A 5,568-nucleotide genomic window follows, 5' to 3' on the forward strand; every position below is an offset into this window, starting at 1 on the left:
TGAAAGAGAGAGAGAGAGAGAGAGAGAGAGAGAGAGAGAGAGAGAGAGAGGGAGAAAGAGAGAGATACAGAGGGAGGGGGAGAAAGGGGGAGAGAGAGCTACAGAGAGAGAGAGGGAGGGAAAGAAAGAGAGAGAGTGCGCTGCAGAGAGAGAGGGAGGTAAAGAGAGGGAGGAAGAGAGAGAAAGTGAGAGAGGGAGGGAAAGAGGGAGGGAGAGAGAGAGAAAGGGGGGACGGAGAGAGAAAGGGAGAGAGAGAGATATAAAGAGAGGGAGAGAGAAGAAAGGGAGAAAGAGAGAGAGAGAGAGAGAGAGAGGGGGGCAGAGAGGAAGAGGAGGGGGGAGAGAGAGAGGTGAAGAGAGAGAGGGGAGGGAGGAGAAAAAGAGAGAGAGAGATGCAGAGAGGAGAGAAAAGAAAGAGAGAGGGAGGAGCGAGAGAGAGAGAGAGAGAGGGGAGGGAGATAGAAAGGGAGAGAGAGGAAGTGGAGAAAGAGAGAGAGAGAGAGGGGGGAGAGAGGGAGTGGAAAAAGAGAGAGGGGGGAGAGTGAAAGAAAGAGAGAAAGATACAAAAAGAATGAGAGATAGACACAAAGGAAAAGAGAGATAGAGAGAAGGAAAGAAAGAAAGAGAGAGATGAAGGTGGGAGCAGTGCAGCCCAATGGGGTTGGTATACATGAGCCCAGGGTATATTTTTCAGCGGTCTGTGTATGGGGGGGGCGGGGGGGGTTAATGAGCACTGAGTGCATTATCTTGTGCCCTTTATCATTTCAGTGGGGGGAGAAGTACCCGGTGTGGACGGGGCTGATAGCTGGACGGACACATAGAAAAGTGTTTGGTAAAGAAGGAAACGCGCTGACATTTTTACCAAAGTGAGAAAAAGCGTCTGGAGATGAAGAGAATTTCCTGACAGACAAATTACAGTCCTCCTCACATTTCATTTTCCGCTGCGCACTGAACCTCGGATGATATTTTTAGTCCCCGGGACGAGTAATATAATAAGAAAAGGAGAGTTGTTCTTTTTGTTTTCTTTCTTCCCCAAACAAGTAATAAATAAGTTGTACTGTATTAAATTTACACCTTATCCGCAACTCTCCCTCCCTGCTCCGTCTCCCCTCGCACCCTTGTTTTATTTCTTGTTTCTTGCCGGAACTTAAAGTAAAACCTGCCAAATAAGCCCGTGGAAGGAAAAGCAATACTGTCTGCAAGATGTACACTTCACCTGGCATGGAACTGGAATATTGAAGAGGAGCGAGCATCAGATGTTTTCATGTTAAGTGCAGCGTGCTAAGTAATGTGTCAGTGTCACACTTCCTGCTATTTATTACCTCTCACAGAGATCAAAGCACTCCCTCTGACAATGACTTTTGTTTGCTATTTGATTTTTTTTTTTTCACAGAAGGACAGCGCCATCTTTGTTCAGACATCATCCATGATCTACATCTACTTCCTGGATTAAAGGAGAACTATGGGGTTAAGGCTTTTCCCCATAGTTCTCCTTAGGGTAATGGGAGGACACACACTAGCGTCCTCCTGTCACCCTAGGCTCAGTATACTGCAAGCTGTAGCTCGCGCTATACTGAGACGCCGCAGCTGAAGCGGATCCCGACAATTATGTCTGGATCCGCCCAGCTGCGTGAGTGACAGCTGGCTCTACCTATCTAGTGAAAAGCACTCACCTCGTAGTTCTCCTTTAAGGTGCTGGCTGAGAGATGACACAATCTTGCAAATCCCGGTACCTCTTCTTGGCTCTGTTCACAAATGTCTGGCACAGAACAGCCCCTGCCGCAGCCTCTCACCTTGTGACTTGTTACAATGTTGCAGCCTGATCACTAGAGGAGACTGAGGAAATGATTCTTCCTGTCTGTAGCAGACTGGTGACATCCCCTCGGCAAAGTTACTGTGTTGGATGTCTGTGAAGGTTCTCATTCATCCAGGTCATGGTATATCTGTAAAAGATAAGTCAAGGCAACTGGACTTGCTGTATATTTCTTGAAGACGTTTCACTGGCCATCCGACTAGCTTTTCCAATTCTGAATAAAGAAAGCTGGTTGGATGAGCAGTGAAATGTCTTCAAGAAATATACAGCAAGTCCAGTTGCCTTGACTTATTTTTTTACAGATTTACTATGTTGGAGCTCAAGGACGGCTGTTTAATTATAAAAGGTGGAGCTTTAAAAAATAAAAAAAAAAAACTGTACTGGTGCCTTATATAAGGACCCATTGGCCATTTGGTTATGCAGACTTTTTTTTTACAGGTCACTGCTGCACATTAGCAAATACGTTAAATCGTATTTTGTTGTATATTAATATGCATTGCTTTAAGGCAACCCATTCATTTGAATAGGCCATCACCACACTGCAATGAATTGCCGTGCGCTGTGGTGCACTGCAGTGCAGGTGCTTTGGGGAGCCTTTCAAAATGAATGGCGACATACTGGATTGCGGTAAGTGCTTTGCCATGCGTTGAAGTAGCATGGGGGTAAAGTGTGTGTTTTATCATGTGCTGCCACAAAGCATAGATGGAAGTTCCTGAAAGAGTCACTTTAAGCCTAAGATTATCCACTAGGACAGGGGTAGGGAACCTCAGCGTTCCAGCTTTGATGAAACTACAAATCCCATAATGCCTCTGGGAGTCATGCCTTTGCCCAGGGTCGTCTCTATAATAAGGCAGCCTGAGGTGGTCGCCACCGGCAGCATCCCTTTAGGGGGGTGGCCAGAGCATCCCAGGTTGGTAAGAGCTCTTAGCAATCCGTGACGCTCCTTCTGGCTTCCCGCCCAGCTCACTGATGTCATCGTTGCCAGGGAGCTGAGCGGGATGCTCTGGCTGGTGTCCTGCCGAGCTCCTGGCAACCAGTGACATCAGTGAGCTGGGCTGGGCTGGACAGAGAGCCACTCACAGGCATGACCCTCCACATCCATCGCCGGCCTTCCAAAGCACTATCAGCAGCAACAACAACAACCCCCCCCCCCCCCCCACCCCCCCCCCCCCCCCCCCCCCCCAGGTGGTGGTTATGGTAGGGACGGCCCTGCCTGTTGCAGAATCTTGCAATGCCTCATGGGACTTGTGGTTCCATAACAGCTGAGTTTGCCTACCCCTGCACTAGGAGACTGTCACTTTAAATCATATACATGACCACAATGAAGGTGCCATGCATTCTCATTGACTTGTATGGAGAAATAAAGGCAAAGTGCAAATTGATTTCATACTGACTTTCATAGGTACGTAAGGCCTCTATGCTATCCAGTGATCAGGTTTAAAGCCCAACTCTGGGCTCAGCCATCAATTGCCCCTCGAGAACCCTTCCACTCTACACTGTTCTCTTCTTCAATACACTGTGGATATGCCCTGGTGATGCCCTCTTAGGGGGGCAGGGCCATGATGCCCATTCATTCATAGTATGTTCTCCAGGTTTAATGACATGGACACCTTATGTCTGGAATAGAGGGGGGCAACTCACAACTCTGAATTTAAAGGAGAACTATGAGGTGCTTTTCACTCACCTCATAGTTCTAGCCGACCTGTGACAATTAGACTGTCACAGGTCGGCTCAGTAGATCGGGAAGTGAGCCCCCCACTCCGATCCGCCGGCGCTGACTGGCGGATCGGACGGGGGATGGGCGGTTACAGCTGGCTCTGCCTCTAGATAGGCAGAGCCAGCTGTCACTCACGCAGCTGGGCAGATCCAGACATAATTGTCGGTATCAGCTTCAGCTACGGCGTCTCAGTATACAGCTCGTGGTATACTGAGCATAGGGTGACGGGAGGACGCTAGTTTGTGTCCTCCCGTTACCCTAAGGAGAACTATGGGGAAGAGCCTTAACCCCATAGTTCTCCTTTAAGGTTATTATTGAAGCCCCCAGGGTGAGGGCGGGGGGTGTATAAAAAAATGCCCAGAGCTGCGCTTTAAATTCATACCGCAAAGCGAAAAACTCAGACTGTTTTTATTTGTTTGCAGAACGTTCTTTTTTCTCAAAAGTTAAACATAGACCCCATTTCTAATCATTAGAATTTCATTCGCCACTTTGTGACAACATTTTGAATAAACCTTTTCTCCGGACCCGACAACAGATACAACGGAACTCTTTTTACAATTCTGAGCCCTCCAAATCTACGCGGCTCCCAAAAACCTTTAACCGAGAGAAAAGAAAAAAAAGCTTTTAACCTTATTTTTCCAAGGAGTAAAATATTCGACGTCTTCCCCCTTCTTCTGTCTCTTCATGTTTCCCTGTTAGCTAAATGCTAGCGTGTTCTGTAACCTTTTAAATTGCTTTTGAAGACAGTGTCACTACATTACTATTAAAATCAGAAATGCCACGAGATGGTAATTTCAATACATAAATATGTATATGTACACACACCGTCACAATTCTAAGACAGTAAAGAGAAGGGAGATTTGGGTCTTACGGCACCAATTAGAACTGTATTCAACTTTAACCTCCTTTGGTGCAGGTGGAGGTGTGGAAGCAATCTGTACATAACATTCTAAGATCTATGAAAGGGATGCTGGGACTTCAAACCTTATCAAGTCCAAAATTAGTTTCCTACAAAATTTGATAATGATGAACAAATGTAATCCTTGTGTTCCTATTTTATGCTAAAATTGGTTTCTGTATTCAGACAGCTTTGTGAAAATGGATATATATTCAGTGACCCTTATATTTACCATTCTTATATTTGTAGTTGTCTTGTGGCCCTGAAAGTGGGGTGGGGGGGAGGGGGGGGCAGTGGTTGGCACCTGAAACGCATTGGCTGTTTTATATGACCAGTTATGATATGAGCAAGGGATGCATCAATACTGTTTTTTTGGTATCTAGTACGAGTACCGATATTTACCTTTCAGTACTTGCCGGTATCGATACCGCTACTTCCACTAGCATGGAGCCAGCTTCCCGGGCAATCAGGAAGCCGGACAGCTTATCATTACCCGGCTTCTTGATTGCCTGGGAAGCCGGCTGGCATGCTGTTTGGCCGGCTCAAAGCTGATTGGCCGGGTCATTGCCCGTCGCCCGGCTTCCTGATTGCCCAGGAAGTTGGCTCCATGTTCCCACGCGGCACTGCCGGTCAGAGGAAATCTCCCTCTGACCGGAAGTTCCGGTATCGGAGGTAAGTATAGGAGCATTTGGGCAAGCACTAGTACTTACCCAAATACTTGGTATCAGCACTGATAGCGATACTAGTATCGTTATCGATGCATCCCTAATATGAGCAATGAAAGCAATTTTGGACGTTTTCAACATTTGGATTGGTGCTTATGGAGTATGTGAGTGCTTTTTAGTGCCATTCCACGTAAAATATTTAAAGGGTAATTCCAGTTTCCCAGCAAATGTAGATAAGTGAAATTACCCCCGCAAATTGGTTCCCTCTGTCCCCCTCATTAGTCATTCCTTTAGGGAAACCACACCCCTCCTTCCTGCTGCAGCCGGTGAACATCCCATACACCGTACATAGCATTGCAGCCCAGTACTCTGTATATGAAATAATGTTTACCATTATTACCAATGACTGCTTACCATTTGTGAGCATCATACTCCATATACAGAGTACCGGGCTGCAATGCTGTTTGCACTGGCT

General features: G+C 46.7%; 1 long non-coding RNA gene across 1 annotated transcript in view; it reads left to right on the top strand.

The window, feature by feature from the left end:
* The first annotated feature begins 754 nt into the window (after positions 1-754).
* LOC108784395 overlaps positions 755-5,568 on the top strand; it is a 26,209-nt gene continuing 21,395 nt past the window's right edge. The window contains exon 1 of the long non-coding RNA XR_001941066.1: positions 755-767. This is a non-coding gene — a long non-coding RNA (uncharacterized LOC108784395). The remainder of the gene's footprint in view (positions 768-5,568) is intronic.

The sequence above is a fragment of the Nanorana parkeri genome, unplaced genomic scaffold, assembly GCF_000935625.1.
Source record: "Nanorana parkeri isolate BGI_ZX_2015 unplaced genomic scaffold, ASM93562v1 scaffold6, whole genome shotgun sequence".
Classification (NCBI taxonomy): domain Eukaryota; kingdom Metazoa; phylum Chordata; class Amphibia; order Anura; family Dicroglossidae; genus Nanorana; species Nanorana parkeri.